Here is a 21,091-nt window from a genome sequence, read left to right on the forward strand (position 1 = left end):
ATCGACGTAGGCAAGTAAATTAACTGCCTAAAATTGGTGTCAAACCCAAAAGTAAAAAACATCAATATTCTTGCGGTTTATCTATCTTCATTGGTCCCCCCCGATGGTTAGGAGATGTTAACTGTCTCACGAGGTATACAGGAAGTCGCGGGTTCGATCTGGACCCTGACATCTGTTGTATATTTGGAGTTTGCGTGTTGTTGTAAAGAATGTGATATGAATAAATAATGAAGTAATACAAAAATTACGTTTATGGAATATGTAAAAAAAGGCAATTGTTTAATGTTAATGCAGTAAAAAGTTAATGTAATTAAATGTGCTTGTATAATTAAGATTATGTGTTGTTCATGCATGATTATTAAGAATGTGTGTGTTGTTAAGTATATGATTATTGACGGAGAAAAATAATAATAAATGATTACTATTAATTTTCTTGCTATTAGGGAGCGATTATACATACATTCATCTAAAGTTCCTATTATGATTATTATTACTGGGTATCTCGTTAGCTAATGGTATGTATTAATCAATAGTGGTAACACTGTTTAACCAAATAAAATGTTCCTAGGTATTAAGTGTTATTTCCTAATTGCGTATGCCTCAAAAGTACAGCAAATGGCTTTTATTCCCCACAAACTTTGCTTTCGTGACCAGGACTGTGATATTTAGAAATGTAACTATTTTCCAAAACATTCCAGATAGATTCAGTGTCAAATAAACTTGAAGTAACTTATATAACATTCTAAAAACTTTCCAGTAATATAAATAGTATTATAAATACAGGGGCCTTAAGCACACCAGTTCAGTTTAGTTCCAGCTGCCTAAATGGATACATGTATGCATTTTTCTGAGATGGCATCAAGAGGCTGCAAGTCAGAGAGCGAGGAAGACGTTGTAGATCCAGATGACAATTTCAGAGGTGGAGCTGAGGAGAGAAACCCATACGACCACAACCATAAAGACCTCAACGACTTGATCAGAGATCTTGGTCTCACCAAGTCCAATGCCGAGCTTTTAACGTCTAGGCTCAAGCAGTGGAACTTGTTGGATAAAAGTGTGCAATTCGCAGATCAGAGGAAGCGTCACCAACCTTTTTGCAGCTTCTTCACAACAGTACCCATGAAATATATCTACTCATTAATCCCTAATAAATAATCATAAAAGCTTAAATTTTTCTTGGCCCACAACCTGTACAAGGTACCGTTAATTGGTGAGTGAGTAAGTGGAAAGTTAACGTCCCATCATATATATGTTCTCCAATCCCACAAAGATGTGTAGAACGGCAGGCTTGGTTCACAGCTGGCATGCGCTCTCGGCTCTCGAGTCAGCACGCTGCCAGTCAACCATGAGCTGCTGCGCTGCACGCGCGCGTGCGGGTTGTCTGCAGGCCAGACTCTATCTGCAGCTGGAACACGCTGCGGACACGGTGGCCCAGCACGCTGCCTGTCAGCAGCCTTGGGAGTCGCTTGGTCCGCGAGTACCCTTGGTTGCTCACCCTATGAGATCCCCAGCGGTGCAGCAGCCTGCACTTGTCCACACAAACGTCCGGCCTCTCCACCTCATAAAATGTCAGTCATTGGGCTGGACCATCAACTTTTCCGGACTATAGCTTGGACAATATTTCATGCACACTCGGATATTGGTGCCTGACTCAAATTTTCACTTAACTTCTCACACGTCTTAGCTTAGCACGGTATTATTTAAAAATTGCTTCGCATACCTCTTAGCTTATCACAACTCTTACCTTGTTACAGTAAAACGTATCGAAGTTATTGACTCTCTGCAAGTGACTAAAAATACGAAGAAAAACTTAAAGAAAACTTTCAGCAATACTTAGAGTCTGCCTTAGCGAGAGTTCAACAATTAGTCAAAGCCTACTTGGCCGTGTATTGTAACGCAGCGTAACGCTAATCGCTGAACCACCGCTCACCCCCAACAAAAACAAATATCCCCCATATAGCCTGGAACAGGCTGTAGGGGCAAGTGCTATTAGTAGCGAGTAGCACCGACGAAGGCTGACAACGTGCCACACAAGGGATGGGTGTCCAACACCAAGGCCGCCCGCCCGCCTTTGTCTCCCCAACGCTCAAGTATGCACATCACCCAGAGAACGAAATTAAGGCTGAATCGACCTATTTTCAGAATGGGCCCCATTTTTTTAAATAAAGGCTTTAGTTAGCCTGTCACATATAAAGGCCGGTAACTGTGAGACAACCTCTTACACCCCTCCTATATTCCATCAAGGCTGAGCTGCGTGTGATGGTGGAGGTGATGGTGTTGGTGGTGATGATGATGGTGGTGATGTCTATCATAGGGACATCTCCAACGCCACTATAGTTATGTTTGCATCTTGCGCCCACCATCACCACTACTAACTGTGCGCGTACTATCATCTCTCGACTATTACGGAGTCACTCGCAGCAGCTCCCACAACCACCATTTCACGATGTAACCCAAGACGACTTAGATATGTAATGCGGGCGCGGGCGACCTCCCGGATGTGACGTCACGGAGAGGTGGAGTTAGGTGACGTGGGAGCAAGGTTAAGGTTCTTAAGGGAGGAGACCGGAAGAGGAAGGGAGAACGAGTGGGACTGGACCAGAGTAAGGCCACGTGGGCAAAGCCAGAAGGGGTGGCAGGGGCGGCCAGCGGTGGCCAGCTAAGGGAGCAGCCAGCGGAGCTGCGAGAGAAGACAGCGGTGGGGCTGCTGGAGAGAAGGCGGACGAAGAGCTGCGGTGAACACAGCCGGCGAGGCTGTGTGTGAGGGAGAGGCTACGAGAGCGACGAGTGGAGAGAGAGGCTGAGAGAACGACGAGAGGAGAAACTGCAGGAGAGCCGCCAGTGGGGGCTGCGTGAGGGTGACAGCCAGCAAGGCTACGAGAGCAACAGGAGACCAACAGAGGAACTGTTGGCGTGACGGGGTTAACAGCAGTATCAGTGTCGGTATAGAAGTCTTATAGAAGGACAGCCGTGTGGGTTACGAGGAAGAACCGAATAAAGGACATCAAGCCAGACTTCGTGGTCGAGTCCTTTATTACATTGGTGTCGGAAGTGCAACGGCATGTCGAAACAAGTGAGAAAGAAAAATGTTCCAGCGCCAGCATCGGCTTCTTCGTCCGAAGACGAAGACTTCCCTCCAAACATGGATCCTGCCGGGGTGGGAGAGGAGAGCCCTGCTGAAACGAGTGCGGGGACGGGAGTTGAAGATGTAGCCACAGTGTCAGGGCCGCCGACAACATCAGACGCTGATCTGCGATGGCTGCAGGTGGCGGAGCAACTGGAGATTCTCAAGGACGCCCTGGGCCAATTGTGTCATCTCGTCACCCCAAGGACGGCGACGGAGAGAGCGGAGAGTGCTCCACAGGCCGCCACGGTATCTTCACTCCCGGCGCCATTGGCCACGCGGCAGGAGGCCGCCATCTTGCGCGTTCCGCGGCGGGAAACCGCCATCTTGACCACGCCGCGCTTCGACGCCATTTTGAATTTGCCTCCGGAGGAACCATCGGCGGAGGGCGGAGTAAAGCGAAGTCGGAGTCGCCATCTCACCACGGTCAAAGAATTCGCCATTGGGGGCGACTGGAGCGCTTTCGCCTGCAGATTTTTGGCGGCGGTCCGTTCTGCGAGATGGACTGATGCTGAGGCCTTAGAAGTGTTGCCGACTCTTCTGGACGACGAATCTGTTCGTTTTTTTCGCTCCATTAAGGCCGAGAAGAAGAGGACATTATACGGAGTTTTTCAAGAAATGGCCGACGCCTACGAGCCACCTGACGACGCGCATCGGCGATTCGCTCAACGACAACGAGCGCCCGAGGAGTCGCCTGTGGCGTACAGGGGTGCAGTACTTGATTTGGCTATGGCCGCGTATCCAGATACAACACCTGACCTGCTCGAGCCTCTCATCTTGGGCAAGATGCTCGAGCTGTCGCGGGATCTTGGGATTCCCATGCCGGTGTGCGGGCATGAGAAGCTCACCTCCCGGGCGGCGGCGAAATGTCTGGATGCACAATTCAACCTACGACGATGGAAACAAGTCGCGGCGTGGACAGGGGGGCCCGTCGCAGAGGGTGGCGCTCTGGGTTGGGACCCTACGAAGTCGGTATACGTGCCGGATGGGGAGGGCCCTCAGGAACTGACGGCCGCCTCGGGGCCATGGTCAAGCCGCGGTGGACCGGCCTCTCGTGCTGCACCGCCGATACGAGGTCGGCGCGATGCAAGGCCTGCGCTTCGGCGCAACGACGCCGATTGTTTCCGCTGCGGACGGAGGGGCCACTACGCGAAGGACTGCTGGGCCCGCATCCCGGGTCCGCCACAACAGGAGGCCTCATCACCGGCCAAGCCGCCCAAGGATCCACCGAAACAGGCAGGCCGGCCTTGACACCGGAGGGGACGAGGCGCCCTGCTCGGAGGGTGCCTGCCAGATCTGCGGGTCCTTCGAGCCCTGCAGCCCTTCCGACCCCGCTGCAGACACATCCGCGGGACACGCCCAAGACTGATCCTTCAGGGACACGGGACGTTGGTGGACTTCCAACAGCGACAGGGGGATTTCACCCTGTCGCTCCTCAAACTCAATCACGTTCCCGTTCCGCGGATGGGCCGCCGACCGTCCGGGACGGGCCGGCGACCCGCACACGCTCTAAATCCCTTGTGTTTCGTTGATTGTTATGTTGTGTTGTTCTTACTGCGTATTTATTGCCTGCTTCTGCTACGTTATTTGATTGTTGAGTTGTGTTGATTGTTCTTACTGTTATATTGCATGCTTGGTGTCCTTTGGTGTGTTACGCTCGGGTTCGCCCGCATTACTGTTGGTGTTGTTCAGCCGAGGTCGGCTGGGTTTTTCTCCACGGGGGAGGGTGGTGTAATGCGGGCGCGGGCGACCTCCCGGATGTGACGTCACGGAGAGGTGGAGTTAGGTGACGTGGGAGCAAGGTTAAGGTTCTTAAGGGAGGAGACCGGAAAAGGAAGGGAGAACGAGTGGGACTGGACCAGAGTAAGGCCACGTGGGCAAAGCCAGAAGGGGTGGCAGGGGCGGCCAGCGGTGGCCAGCTAAGGGAGCAGCCAGCGGAGCTGCGAGAGAAGACAGCGGTGGGGCTGCTGGAGAGAAGGCGGACGAGGAGCTGCGGTGAACACAGCCGGCGAGGCTGTGTGTGAGGGAGAGGCTACGAGAGCGACGAGTGGAGAGAGAGGCTGAGAGAACGACGAGAGGAGAAACTGCAGGAGAGCCGCCAGTGGGGGCTGCGTGAGGGTGACAGCCAGCAAGGCTACGAGAGCAACAGGAGACCAACAGAGGAACTGTTGGCGTGACGGGGTTAACAGCAGTATCAGTGTCGGTATAGAAGTCTTATAGAAGGACAGCCGTGTGGGTTACGAGGAAGAACCGAATAAAGGACATCAAGCCAGACTTCGTGGTCGAGTCCTTTATTACAGATATATAGATATGTGGCGTTCGGGACTAAACTGCCACAGAGAAACATCCTGTCACAGGTGTGCCTCTTTAATCGTTGTTATTTAATAAATCACGTGTCGCCCTCGGCAAAGAGACCGCCAGTTGACAGGACTGTCGACGAAACATGGGCCCAGGTATTTGTGAAATGCACCCAACCTCAAAATGGGGCTGTGGAGTAGCTATATCTCGAGACTGAGACGTACCGTGCTTGCATTTGATATATTTGCCGTTCGATCTCATTTGGTGCCATTAAGGGTGGGTTCTCAAAGAAAACACAAATGTAAGGAAGAATATGTTGCTTGCTGCCAAATTCTACGGCAGAAGTTTAATTCCGATTCATAGCACGTAAGTAAACAAATGAGGTGTACAACATTAGAGGTAACAAACAACGGCAGGATGTAGATATGATGATGTACGCACATCATGTGCACACATAATGTCCACGCGTGATGCGCATACATTATTTTTGGTGATTGACTGTGAATAACCCACCCAATAATAGATATCCAATCTAATATATATCATGCATCCACTTATGTAATTATTTTATTTTAACAGGTAAGGCCCACTGAGCTACGTAGCTCAGAAGCGATTTGGCTATAAAAATGTATATCCTAATAAGGCGACTTGTCACGTGTAAATGTATAACACCAAAATACTCTAAAGTCTTAAAGGCATATTTCGATTTAAAGCTTTCGTGACTGCAGGGATTCATCTTCCTGGTTCTTTCGGTAAAGTCATGTAGAATGGAAATAATAAAATAATAAAAATTAAACATAATAAAATAATTATCACGATGTTTCGGCCACAACGCAAGCAGCCGTCCTCAGGTGAAGAACAGGTCCGTCAGAAATCGAGCGTCTGAATAAGCACCACCAGGCTTGGCAGCGTATATTTAAGCTGGGTTGGAGGGGGAAGAGCGCCTTGACAAAGGAATTTGCATATCAAGAGGAATTTAGCATATTTATGGTAAAATGCAGGTATGTGATTAGTACTACTTATGCCCGTGCATTATGCAGGATTAGCAGCATCAAAGGGAGGGGATATGGGTAGCATTAATAAAGGGAAGGAGTGTTAATAGTATGTAGCTGCAGTAACTAAAAACCACCATGTAAACAACTAAAATATAAACTGCATAATATCATCAGTATACTAAATATACTCTAGAATAAGCTGAGTTACTAACAGTAAGTAATACATTACAATTCTACGTCGTTAAAAATATAATATGCTTCCATATAAACTTTATTCTCTTACATCACACGAGTCTACACCGTACAATATACTGCCATAGACAAACCCAACATTAAATTAAATACTGTATTGCTATAAACCACCCTAAACCTTATACATTGTAATATTACACTGTGTATTATTCTACCCACCCTAATGTATATCACACTGCTGTATATTCACTATACAATTACGATACTATATATTACTTTGTACATTGTATTAAGCATATACATTTTATACTATTTGTTACCATTGACCGTCGTGTGAAAGATACTAAGAGGAAGCAACGAAATATGTCAATGGGAGAGTAGTGTGGGAAAACTTGCAGCGGAGCAAAGAATCCATTCCCTGCAAAGAATAAAATGCCAGTGAGTGGAACGCGGTCTGAAAGTCACCGTGAACGTGAACACAATCAGTTAAGATCCGAAATGGTTTATTACGTCCTTTCAATGATTGCCAAGCCAGAATCCATCTTCTCGGTTGAAATTGTCTCTGTGTTTGTATATGTGGATCGCCTCATGAACGAATCTCTCATGGTAGCCAGATGGCTTGCAGAGAACCTCTGTCTTGGAGAAGTCAATATCATGTGAGCCCACTGAATTGTAACAGTGATCTGCCACGGTTGAGGTGTTTGTCCTACCGTGTTTCAAGTCTACTTTATGTTCACGGATGCGGTCCGAGACATGTCGTGTGGTTTCTCCAATGTAACTGCTACCACAGAGGAAACTTAGTTTGTAGACGCCAGGGTACTGTATGTCTGGAACCACATCTTTTACAGACGGGACCAGATCACGGATTTTATGTAGTGTGTTGAATCGGACTTGGATCTTGTGTTTTATCAGGATTTTGGAGATCTTTTTTGTGACCCCAGCAATGTAAGGTAAGGTGATGGTCTTGAAAGGCTCCTCAACAGCATCATTCTTGATGGTTGGAGTGATGGCTTTGCGGATTGTGTAGTCGGAGTAACCATTAGCCTTAAGAGCTTGGCGTACGTGTTTGAGTTCACTGGCAATGTGTTCCTAGTCGGAGATGCATTGAGCTCTATGTTATAGAGTCTTGATGAGGGAATTCTTCTGGGATGGATGGTGGTGGGAATCCGGTTTTAGGTAAGCATCCGTATGGGTGGCTTTCCTGTAGACAGAGTGGCTCATTGAACCATCAGGTCTCCTTTTAATTAGGACATCCAAAAAGGGTAGCTTGCCATCTTTTTCGACTTCCATGGTGAATCTGATGGCTGGGTGTATGGAATCGATGTGGTTGAGAAATTGGTCTAGAGCAGGCCGGCCATGTGGCCAGATGACAAAAGTGTCAGTTTGCATCTCTCTCCGTGGTCGTGTAGATTTTCCCCGGTTCCTCAGGGGGTTTCCCTCCACATTTAGAATGGACATCACGCGTTTAGAATTATTTGGCAGCTGAGCCATCACCACGCCCAGCCGCCTTTGTCTTCCCCAGTGGACACGTTTACACACCCGCACCACGTAACTAATTTAAGGTTGAGTCGATCTAGGGCGAAAAGGCCCAGCACCCGTTCGGATAATCGCTACCACCGGTGCTGGTTGCCGTGAGCTGGGAATCTAACTCCGGTCACAGCTGGGTATCGTAGCGCAGCGTAACGCGAACCGCTGCACCACCGCTCATCCCCAAGAAAGACAAAGATCCCCCGTATTGCATGGAACAGGCTGTAGGGGCAAGTGCTGTTAGTAGCGAGTAGCACCTACGAAGGCCGGCGCTGTAGCATACAAAGGAATGGGTGACCAACATCAAGGCCGCCCGCCCGCTTTTGTCTCACCAACGCTCATGTTTACATACCACACCAAGGGTACTAATTTTAATGCTGAGTCGACCTAGTTGCAGCATGGGCCCCATTGTTTTAACAAAGGGATTAGTTAGCCTGTCCCATATAAAAGCCAATAATTGTAAGACAACCACTTACACCCCTACGACACTCCATTAAGGCTGAGCTGCGAGTGGTGGTGGAGGTGATGGTGATGACGGTGGTGATGGTTTTGATGATGATGGTGTTGGCGATGACGGTGGTGGTGGTGATGATGAACTCCCACCGCCGCCCCCTCCATCTCCCTCTCCCCAGGTTAATTCTCATCCACACCAACCCACCCACACACAGACCAGACCTTAAACTCTCCATGGAGCTTAACTCCCGCCCTTGTTTAAAAAAAAACTTCGCAAGCTAACTTCGTTACTCCTCAGTTTTGCGGTGAAAAATCACCCCACCACCCCCAGGGTCGGCCAATCCCCTGGCACTGGGGAAACCGTGGGACTTTCCTCATAGGGACCCTTCGGATTAAAACCCGTTGTGCCAAGAAATCCCACGCCAGGACACTACGTGTATGCGCTGCTTTTGTGTATTCAGTTTGGGGGCCGGGGGGGGTCGTAGCGCTTACAAAGTGCCTTCGAGGCCGTGGCACCACACAAGCGCCGACGTTTCCCACTTCCCTCCTAGTGGCATCTACAGGAGATCATACACGCGTTAAAGTCAAATACATTTCGAGGAATGGGTACAAAATACCCAGGCAGATTCTTAGTTTTTTGTGGGGCTGATGGTAAGGCCCCACCTTTTAGTGGCAAGCTCCAGGTTCAGCAGCAGTGCCTCCAACTCCTCCTCTGAGTGAGCAGCAATCACCAGAGCATCAGCATACATAACATGGTTGAGCAATAGGGAGCCATCTCTTGACCCCACCCGGACATCGATCAGCCTCCCATTGTATCTGTACCATATGGTAATTCCTCTGACACAGCCATTGAAGGCTTCACAAACTACGTGATCAAAATATATGTTAAATAATGTGGGAGCCAGAGGAAATCCCTGTCGCACCACAAGATTTAGAGGGAATGTCTCTGACTCATGGCCACGTAGTTTGACGCGGGGCTGCTCACCATCATGAAGGTCCTTAAGGATCGTGAGCAAAGGATGAGGAACTCCGAAAGCATGAAGAACAACCCAGAGGTCAGGCCTATTGATGGTATCATAGGCTTTGACGAGGTCAATAAAGCATACACATGGACTCACACGCACACATGGACCTATAGACACGCAAATACATTGACTTACACTGACTCACATGGAGCCATGCACACAAAGCAACTAACCCACACGCACATGGACTAACACACACACATATCGACGTACACACATACAGCAACTCACACTCGCACAACAACAACAATCGCCATTCGCCACTAAGTGGCGGTGACGTCACCACGACGCTTGTGCTAGGCCAAGTGCACCTTGAGGCCACGTGAAGTATCGAACGCCCGCTGGCAGGAGGTCACGGGGCAGACCCAGGTGCCACGGGTCGACTGACCGAGATGACCGAGATGACTGGCTGATGCACCACCTGTGCCCCCTACTGTACCAACTTGCTGTGCTTTAGCCACCAGGCGCTCCGCTCGTTGTTGTGAGCGTCGCTCCTCCGCCCTCAGTTGTTGTTGGAGGGCGACTGCCTCCAACTGCCCAGTAGCGTCCTTCACGAGCCTCCTCCACAAAGGCCGATCTTGACACCGCTGGTACCAGTCATCGGCAATTCCACTCAGCTCCACGTCCTCCTGTACCACATCACTCCATCTCTTCTCTAGCCCGTGCCGTGCCCGTTTAGCCCCCTCGATCCGGCCGAACAAAAGCTGTTTAGGCATGCGGTGGCTGGGCATGCGGGCTACATGACCCAGCCAACGCAGCCTTGCCTGCCGGAGGAGCTCACCGATGGAACTTTGCCCAGATCTTTGAAGGATTTGTGAGCTCTTCACACAATCCAGCCTGGTTAGACCCAGGATGGATCGTAGGCAGGCCAGCGTAAATGTTTCCAACCGGCGAATATGTTCCATTAGGGGGGTCCACGTTTCGCAAGCGTATAAAAGGGAGGGAATGACTGTGGCCGAGAAGACCCGAAGCTTCGTGCGGAGCAACAGACCAGGTAGCTTCCACACAGCGTTACGCAACCGATGAAAGATAATGCCTCTCGACTGATTCGGAGTGAGACATCTGCTGTTAAACCGGAGCCAGTCATGAACACACTGCCCAAGTACGGGAAACTCTCCACTCTCTCCACAACTGCCCCTTCACCGATTGGGTATTGTTGTGGTGGAGTGCCCGATGGTACAAAATACCTAGGCTGGTGCTTCGTTTTGGTGGGGCTGAAGGTAAGGGCACACCTCTTAGTGGCACACTCCAGTTTCAGCAGCAGCGCCTCCAACTTCTCCTCTGAGTGACCGCACCCGGGCATCGATCTGCCTCCCATTGTATCTGTACCAGATGGAAATTCCTCCGGTACAGCTACTGAAGGCTTCACGAACTACGTGGTCGAAATAGATGTTAAATAATGTTGGAGCCAGAGGACATCCCTGTCGCACCCCAAGGTGTACAGGGAATGGCTCTGACTCCCGGCCACGTAGCTTTACCCGGGCCTGCTCACCATGATAGACGCATACAGGTTACCGGGCCAGCCGCAATGAGTCATTCACATCATCGGGAGAAGCCGGGGTGGAAAAAGCGAGAAAGGCAGAAGATGAGGTGCTGGGGGTGGTGGGGTGAGATGGGGGTGGTGGGATGAGGTGGGGGTGGTGGGATGAGGTGGGGGTGGTGGGATGAGGTGTGGGTAGTGGGGTGAAGTGGGGGTGGCGGGGTGAATTTTTCACCATAAAAATTAGGAGTAGCGAATTTAACTTGCGAAGTTATTTGTTTTAAAACAAGGGCGGGAGTTAAGCTCCATGGAGAGTTTAAGGTCCGTGTGTGGGTGGGTTGGTGTGGGTGAGAATTAACCTGGGGAGAGGGAGATGTAGGAGGCGGCGGTGGGAGTTCATCATCACCACCACCATCAACACCAAAACCATCATCATCAAAACCATCACCTACACCACTGCTCGCAGCTCAGCCTTGATGGAGTGTCGTAGGGGTGTAAGTGGTTGTCTTACAGTTATCGGCTTTTATATGTGCCAGGCTAACTAAGCCCTTTGTTAAAAACAATGGAGGCCAATGCTACACCTAGGTCGACTCAGCATTAAATTAGTACCCTGGGTGTGGTATGTAAACATGAGCGTTGGAGAGGCAAAGGCGGGCCAGCGGCCAGGGTTCATACTCTTAGTTTTTTCGGTAAAGTCACGTAGGTAAAACCTATGTAGGTAAAACCTACGTGACTTTACCGAAACAACTAAGCGTATGAATCCTTGCAGTCACGAAAGCTTCAAATCTAGAATGAGCGGCCAGGGTGTTGGTCACTTCGTGTTCTACAGTGCCGGCCTTCGTAGGTGCCACTCGCTACTAACAGCACTTCCAGGCAATATGGGGAAAATATGCCTTTAAGACTTTAGAGTATTTTGTTGTTGTACTTTTCCACATGGCAAGTCGCCTTATTAGGATATAATTTAGTAATATGTTTTAACCCTTTCAACTGGTACAAAACTGACACCTTTATACAAGGCATCATGTTTGCAATAACCACAACACAAGCAGTCAAAATGCAAACAAAAAGAAACAACTCTGATAATGATAATGATATGCACTGTCCTTGAAGTTGATTGGTCCACACCCGAGACAGCTTTTCTTAGAGCCTAGTCTCCATTGGTGTTGGACCAGATGACGCCAAAAGGCGTACAACTCAAAAACAGCGCACTATCAGAGTATTGAGAGCTCGGGGTAAGCATTTACACTATGAGACCTGATCATTATCATTATCAGAGTTGTTTCATTTTGTTTGCATTTTGACTGCTTGTGTTGTGGTTATTGCAAACATGATGCCTTGTATAAAGGTGTCAGTTTTGTACCAGTTGAAAGGGTAAAAACCTATTACTATATTTTGCCACTGGTAAATGAGGTCTCATAGGATATAATTTGTTATAGCCAGATCGCTGCTGATGAAGAGCTACGTAATTAATTAATTGAGTAAATGCATTACATATAAATTAGATTGGATATCTATTATTGGTTTGGTTATTCAACGTCAATCACCAAAAGAATGTATGCGCATCACGCGTGGACATTATGCGTGCACATGATGTGCGTACATTATAATATCTACATCCTGCCGTTATTTGTTACCTCTAATGTTATAAACCTCATTTGTTTACTTACGTCCTCTGGATCGGCATTAAACGTCTGCCATAGAATTTGACAGCGAGCAACATATTCTTCCTCACATTTGTGGGTTTTTTTGGAACCCACCCCCAAATGGCACCAAATGAGATCGAACGGCAAATATATATAACCCCAGCACGGTAAGTCTCATTCTCGAGATATAGCTACTCCACAGCCCCATTTTGAGGTTGGGTGTATTTCACAAATTTCTGAGCCCATTTTTAGTCGCCAGTCCTGTCAACTGGCGGTCTCTTTGCCGAGGGCGACACGTGATTTATTAAATAACAACGATTAAAGAGGCACACCTGTGACAAGATGTTTCCCTGTGGCAGTTTAGTCACGAATGACACATATCTATATACAGTATCTAAGTCACCTTAGGTTACATCGTGAAATGGTGGCGGCAGCTGCTGCAAGTGATTACGTAATAGTCGAGAGATGATAACACGCGAACAATTAGTAGTGGTGATGGTGGGCGTAAGATGCAAACATAACTATAGCGGCGTTGGGGATATCCGTGCGATAGACATCACCACCGTCACCACCACTATCAATATCATCATAATCACCAACACCTCCACCGCCACATACAGCTCAGCCTTGATGGAGTGTAGGAGGGGTGTAAGAGTTTGTCTCACAGTTAAATTTCTTTATACGTGACAGGCTAAGCCCTTTATTAAACACAATGGGGCACATGCTGCAAATAGGTCTACTCAGCCTTAAATCCGTTCCCTGGGTGATGTGTAAACATGAGCGTTGGGGAGACAAAGACGCCGGGCGGCCTTGGTGTTAGACACCCATCTCTTCGTTTGCTAAATTGTCAGCCTTCGTAGGTGCTTATCGCTACTAATAGCACTTGCCCATACAGCCTGTTCCAGGCTATATGGGGGATCTTTGTTTTGTTGAGGGTGAGCGGTGGTGCAGCGGTTAGCGTTACATTGCGCTACAATACACGGCCAAGTAGGCTTTGACTAGTTGAGTTCTCGCTAAGGCAGACTCTAATATATCGCTGAAAGTTTTCTTTTAAGTGTTTCTTCATTTTTTTAGTCACTTGCAGATATTCAAGAACTTCGATAAGTGAGAGTTGTGATAAGCTAAGAGGTATGCGAAGCAATTTTCAAATAATACCGTGATGAGCTAAGACGTGTGATAAGTTAAGTGGAGATTTGAGTCAGACACCAATATTGAGTGTGCATGAAATATTGCCCAAGCTATAGTCCGGAAAAGTTGATGGTCCAGCCCAGTGACTGATATTGTATGAGGTGGAGAGGCCGGGAGTGTGTGTGGCCAAGCCAAGTGCAGGCTGCTGCACCGTTGGGGATCTCTAAGGGTGAGCAACCAAGGGTGCTCGCGGAATAAGCGACTCCCAAGGCTGCTGACAGGCAGGTGCTGGCCCACCGTGTCCAGAGCGTGTTCCAGCTGCAGATCGAATCTGGCCTGCAGACAACCTGCACGCGCGCGTGCAGCGCAGCAGCTCATGGTTGACTGGCACCGTGCTAACTCGAGAGCCGTGAGCGCATGCCAGTTGTGAACCAAGCCTGCCGTTCTACACATCCTTGTGGGATTGTAGAACATATATAAAATGGGACATTAACTTTACACTCACTCACCATTTAACTGTACCTTGAACAGGTTGTGGGCCAAGAAGAATCTCAGCTTTTATGATAATTTAGTATGGATTAATGAGTAGATATATTTAATGGTTACTTAGTCTTTGTTTTTTTCGGTAACGTCACGTAGGTAAAATTAAATTAATGAAAATAACTAAATTAAATCACGACGTTTCGGGCGCAACACAAGCGTCCTTCTGCATATGGGGACAACGTAGCGAAAGCACAATCGCTTAAGTGTGTCTAAGAGATGGCTGTGAAGAGGAATTATATAGTCGCGGGGGATGGAGGGAGGGGAGAGGCCATGGTGAGTGTGGGGACGGGGTGTGAGCTGGAAGGTAACGTTGTGAACACCGGGGGTGCGCTGGGAGGCAACGCATGGCGTTCAAACTGAAGCTATGTGATGCATATGGCGGAAGTAGATAAGCAAGCTACGATTAAGCAGCCTTTAGTTATGCTGATGGGGGGGGGGGGGGGTAAATTAGAAATGTGCAAGCTAAAAAACAACGTGTGGCAATGGTGATGGTAGTGTGTGAGGACGGGGGTAACAGACTGGGAATATGGATATGTTTATGAAAATAAATCTAAACTGGCTGTCTAGCAGTAAACTGCACGGCAGCTAAAGTTTAACTTGGTTAATTACATCCTTCCAATGATTGCTGAATTTGAATCCATCATCTCGGTTGAAGTTATGTCTTTATTTGTATATCTGGTTGGCTTCATGGACAAATCTTTGGTAGTATCCAGGAGGCTTGCAGAGTACCTTGGTATCGGAGAACACAATGTCATGAGAACCAGCAGTATTATACAGTGGTCAGCTACAGCCGAGAATTCGTCCTGCCATGTTTCAAATCTGACTTGTGCTCGCAAATGCGATCAGAAATATGTCGTTTCGTTTCCCAGATATAACAATCCCCACAGGTGCAACTCAGTTTGTAGACACCAGGGTACTGTAAGTCAGGAATAACATCCTTTACGGATGGGATCAGATCACGTATCTTGTGTACTGTACTGAATCGGACCTGGATGTTGTGTTTGTTTAGCATTTTCGAAATCTTTTTGGTAACGCCTGCTATGTATGGCAACGTAATGATTTTGATCAGAGTCTCAGGTGGTTGTTTTTCCACGGTGGGAGAAACAGCTTGGCGGATAGCACGGCCCGAGTATCCATTCATCTTCGGGGCCAGATGTACACGTTCCAATTCACTGGCCAGGTGGTGTTGGTCAGAGATGCAATGGGCCCTATGATATAGTGTTTTGATGAGGGAATTATTTTGTGCCAGATGGTGGTGGGAATCAGGCTTCAGGTAGGAATCTGTGTGGGTGACCTTCCTGTAGACAGAATGTCCCAAAGAGCCATTGGGCCTCCTCTCAAACAGAACATCCAGGATTGGTAGCTTGCCATCCTTCTCCACTTCCATGGTGAATTTGATGGAGGGGTGTATGGAGTTCATGTCTTCTAGAAATTGGTTCAATGCTGGGAGGCCACGTGGCCAAATGACGAAAGTATCATCCACGTATTTTTTACACAGGGAAGGACGCATAGTGGATGTCTGGATGGCTTCTGTTTCAAATTTATCCATGAAAAACATTGGCTATCACTGGTGACAAGGGGGAACCCATAGGGGTGCCCTCATTTTGTTTGTAGAAGGTACCATTCCAGATGAAGTACGTGTTGGCGAGGCAGTGCCTAACCAGCGCAGGGACATCAGGGTTCAGTCCATGTTGGTCTAAGTCTTCAATTATTGTTATGGTGTCAGGCACTGGAACCTTGGTGAATAGAGAGACCACATCAAAGCTGATGAGGACATCATCAGGATACAGTACAATGTCCTTGACAGAGAGACCAAGTGAGTTGAGTGAAGTACTGCTGAGGTGGTCTTGCCAGTGAAGGGAAGCAGAGTGTCCGACAGAAAACGGACCAGTTTGTAGGTAGGTGAGTTGATCGTGGACACGATGGGCCGTAGTGGGATACCTTCTTTATGGATCTTGGGAAGCCCATCGAATCTGGGAGGTGTCGCAGCCGAGGGTTTCAGAGACAGCCGTTTGATTGGTTCGATTAGGGAAGTCGAACTAGTGATGGCAGCCACTCCAAAAGCAATAGAGATCCGACTAATAGCCTAACTGCTAAAACCAACACGATAATCACTAAAGGTACCCCACTACAGCCCATCGTTATACCCCGTGGCTGCCATTTCCATCATCGATTGGCCTATCTCGTCTGTTGGCAGGTTGGCTACAGAAATTTCTGCACTTTACAAATCTGAGGTCGTTTTTTTTGGTCTGTGTCAGTTGTCCATTTCATATTGTATGTGACGCACCCCAGCATTGTTTTGTATGGCTGTAGCTCTTCATCTTTTCGATGTACCCTTGCCTGTGCTAATGGCTGTGTACCCTAGAAATGTATAATTGAGTTTGTGCTCTGTTTTTCGATATCATGATGCACAGTTGTCCCGACTGTCTTTTACTGGGTATTCTCAGGCTATTGCCCTATGTAAATCATTGTGCTGGTTGTAGCAAAATCATCAGTTAGCTCACAAATCAGGTCATAACATCGGATCGCTTTTTTCATAGCCCTACCATATCCATTGGTATCTTTTCCAGTCATTGCCGATTGGGGCCTGCTCAACGATCACTGTTAAAGGGCCCCATGTCTGGTTGTACTCATTTAGCCTTACTTAATTATGTTATACCACAAGTACGGGGTTTACAGTGAATTAACGTATTACACACCACTGTATTTACTTCCTCTCTCTGACTGAGACCTGGCAAAGACCTCTTGACTATTTTTTACTGAAAGGGGCGACTCCATCTGGTTTCTATTTGTGTGAGAATCCACGGTCATCAGGGAGAGGGGGGTGGGGCTGGCCTTATTTCATGCGAATTCTGCAATTGTTAAACTTGTCCTGTTGCCAACTTTCCAGTCACTTGAGCGTCTGGCATTATATTGGAGGCCAATTTGTACCCAGCATTGCTAATATTGCCGTTTCACCCGCAAAGGTTAATTCCCACATTCCTTTCCTCTTGGTGGTGTGTGCTCGTTCTGAACGGATTATCATAATTAGTGACTTCAATGTTCATGTTGATACACCATCCAGAACTCATGTCAGGGAATTCTTGGCCATCATTGACTCTTGGTTTCATCCAGCATGTCAAACAGCCGACAGAGTCTGATGGAAATACTTTAGACTTGGTTAATTCTCATGAGCCTTCACTGTCTGAACTGAATGTGATGGATCCAGATATCCCAGACCACTCTTCTCTTTTAAATGTATTTGTAAAAAAAAAATACCTGCGATCTGCCATGAACCAAGCCCGATTAAAGCATCTGTGGATATTGTATCAATATAGCAGCATAACATTGTGCCATCCACGCCCCTTGGAGGAAATCCTAGAGCCGATGGGCCATCATGAAAGAAAAAACACACGATAACTTTTTTGTGAGTATTGTAACCTTTAAATCGTTTTTATTAATAACTGTCACTGTGAGACCTCGGACTTGCTTTGTTTAACATTATACCTTTTCTGTTTTTGGCAGTAAACAGATTCATTATTTTAATATGTAATTCCTATATTCGATTAAGTGTTATTTCGGTTATCATTAGTTTTCGTGGAACGTATTAAAAACGTTGACCGACAGACTTTTATATATTGTTCTCATATATATTTTAAATAATTTAGTCTTAGCATCTTTGTACTGGTGTTTATCTGTTGATTCGATGCCCCCTTGTGGCCGACTGTGGCCCGATGTGTCGCAAAACGCTGACCCCCAAACCATAGTTGTGCCCCCCCGGTCTAGGTAGTAATACAGGGACTCCTCTACTTACGAACGAGTTGAGTTCCAGAGGTCTGCTCGATAGTCGATTTGTTCATAAGTCCAACTTTTCTCCTGTTGATTCCGAATATGGTGTATGGCATAAACACTAAACACGGGGAATGGCTTTACAAATTGGAAATCTCCCGTAGATGTAGATGCCACTGGTTCTTCATCTTCTGCAGATGTAGATGCAACTACAGCCATCTATTGTATGGCAGTTGAACTTACGACTCTCGGTTTGAACAGTGTTGTATATGTAGGCCTTTTTCCAAAATTTATATTACGAATAATTCTGCCAATAATTTTTTTTTATAATAAATGAAACAAACACTCTCAATCCTGCTACGTCTCACAAGCCACACCAAGCATCTGGAGGTCGTAAAAAATTTAAAATAACAAACTCCGGGGCAAAGGAAGGTTAACGACGAACTGGGAAATCTCCAAATTGTCAAATAACCGCATGACATGACCTCCCCCGACGTTTTGGACAGTTCACAGACAAATAGCCAGACTCACTGGCATGGACGCAGAGCACAGGGCAAACGGACATTATAACTGATATTTTCTTTTTTAATACGGCAAAAGTTCGAAGCTAGGCTATAAGAATAAGTCGACATTATAGACTGCAGTATTCCTTATTTTATTTCTTATTGTATCTTTCTATCTACGTGAATTTACCAAGAGAACCAATGAATATGAATTCCGAGAGCTTAAGTGGAAACTTAGTTATATCTCCAACCTCAGGATATCAAAATATAACTCGAGAATACAAAGCACGGATCCCTGAATACAGACAGGGAACAAACGTTAGTAAAACCCGTGAAATACAGGAGGTAACTTATAATGGTACATTACAAATCTTGGTTAAACATGAGCCAAATAATAATCACGAGGCATTAGACCTAGAGTAACTCAAAAGAGATACAAGAAAAATAGGTCAAACACACAAGACCAGATAATATGTATTCCATGGAATCGGAGCCTCCCCGGTCGCCTTTGTCTTCCAACAATTTGACACAACACATGGTAGCCATAAAATGCGTATGAAGGGTGTCTCCCGTTAAGATAACAAACACCACGACGAGAGGGGGGAATGCAAACAAAAACATAAACTGTGATGGAAAACATCCAGTCAAATGTCAAAAAGGGGGGGGGGGGGGCAACCAGGCGGCTGCGACCAATGAGGAGAACGGTGACAGAGGGCATCTGTTTTTTCTCTCTCTCACAAGAGATGCGCAGAGAGGGGAGAGAATTTCACATATAACCAAAGACACAGATCATGTTGAGAGTACTGCAAGGGGCAGGCTCCGGGGCATGGCCTCGAGATCAACAATGGGTGTTGTGTCTCGCAGAGGTGCTGAGTTTGGCATGGACCAACAGAGTATCGCTGAAAGTTTTATTCTACATTTATCCTAATGTTTTGAGTCGCTTGCAAAGTCAAGGATTGCGATACGTTGTATTGTACTAAGCTATCAGAGTGGTGTAAGAGGTGTGCGAATATTAAACATCACACTTTTATACTATTTATTATTATATATTCTGCTATACACTATACCATTGACCGTCGCGTGAAAGGTACTAAGAGTATAAAAGTGTAATGTTTAATACAATGTATGAGGTAATATATAGTATCGTAATTGTATAGTGAATATACAGCAGTGTGGTATTCTGTAGGGTGGGTAGAATAATACATAGTGTAATGTTACAATGTATAGTCTATAAGCATATTAGTTGTTGCAGCTCCATACTATTAACATTCCTTCCCTTTATTAATGCTAACCCTACTCCCTCCCTTTGATGCTGCTAATCCTGCATAATGCACGTACATATTATGACTTTGAAACCCCCCGCCCACCTCCTATGCATTCCACAAGTAATGACTAATCCCATATCTTCATTTCCTATAAATATGCTAAATTCCTCTTGATATGCGAATTATTTTGTCAAGGTGCTCTTCCCCCTCCAACCAGCTTAAATATACGCTCCAAGCCTGGTGGTGTTTCATTCAGACGCTGTCTTTCCGACAGACCTGTTCTTCACCTGAGGACGGCTGCTTGCGTTGTGGCCGAAACGTCGTGAGAATAATTTTATTATGATTTATTTTTATTATTTTATTATTTACCTTCTACGTGACTTTACCGACAGAACCAAGAAGATGAATCCCTGCAGTCACGAAAGCTTTAAAACAACAAAATAAGTTTCAATTTGCTGAACGACCGCTCACAACTTGAAATTGAAACTGCTATTGTTAATAAAATTTGCAGTGAAATTTGCAAATTCGGAAATATGTCGTCTCCATAAAACACAATAAAACAGTCCCTCCAGAAAAACGCGGAGTTTTTTGGTGATTGTTGCGGGCAAAAATCGTTGATTATGCGGCACGTTTTCTTAAAAAATGCGATGGAATATGCGGGATATTTATGCAATTTTATGCGATTAAATTGCGGGAACTTGCAAAAACTGCGGTTTGATGAAAAAGAGAAAAAAAAGTGATTCCCCCAACACCCTATTCACTAGGCTACTACTTTAATGTAAAGAGTCATTTCTTATTACTTCCTATGATAAGCAAGCATACTACATCACAGAAAGTGCTGGGAATATTTAAGTTCTCATCTTGTTTTATTTCAGACCTTAACAAACAGATGGCTCAAACTTACAAAACATTGAGTCGAACAAGTTCTGTAGCTTTACAAAATGAATATGCTACAACTTCTGTAAAAATGAATAAATAAAATATTAAAAAATAAAATGCGTGCTTCCTGTTTTATAGAGGTAGCTATACAAAACAGACATCTTCTGTTAAAATAAGTGTTTTCAGTGCACAGTAACGTAAGCAATACAGTAACAGTACAGTCTTACAGTAATGTAAATTTACATACTACTAACAAAAAAGTGCAATC

The sequence above is a fragment of the Lethenteron reissneri genome, chromosome 69, assembly GCF_015708825.2.
Source record: "Lethenteron reissneri isolate LAM-NWPU_2019-01 chromosome 69, ASM1570882v1, whole genome shotgun sequence".
Taxonomy (NCBI): domain Eukaryota; kingdom Metazoa; phylum Chordata; class Hyperoartia; order Petromyzontiformes; family Petromyzontidae; genus Lethenteron; species Lethenteron reissneri.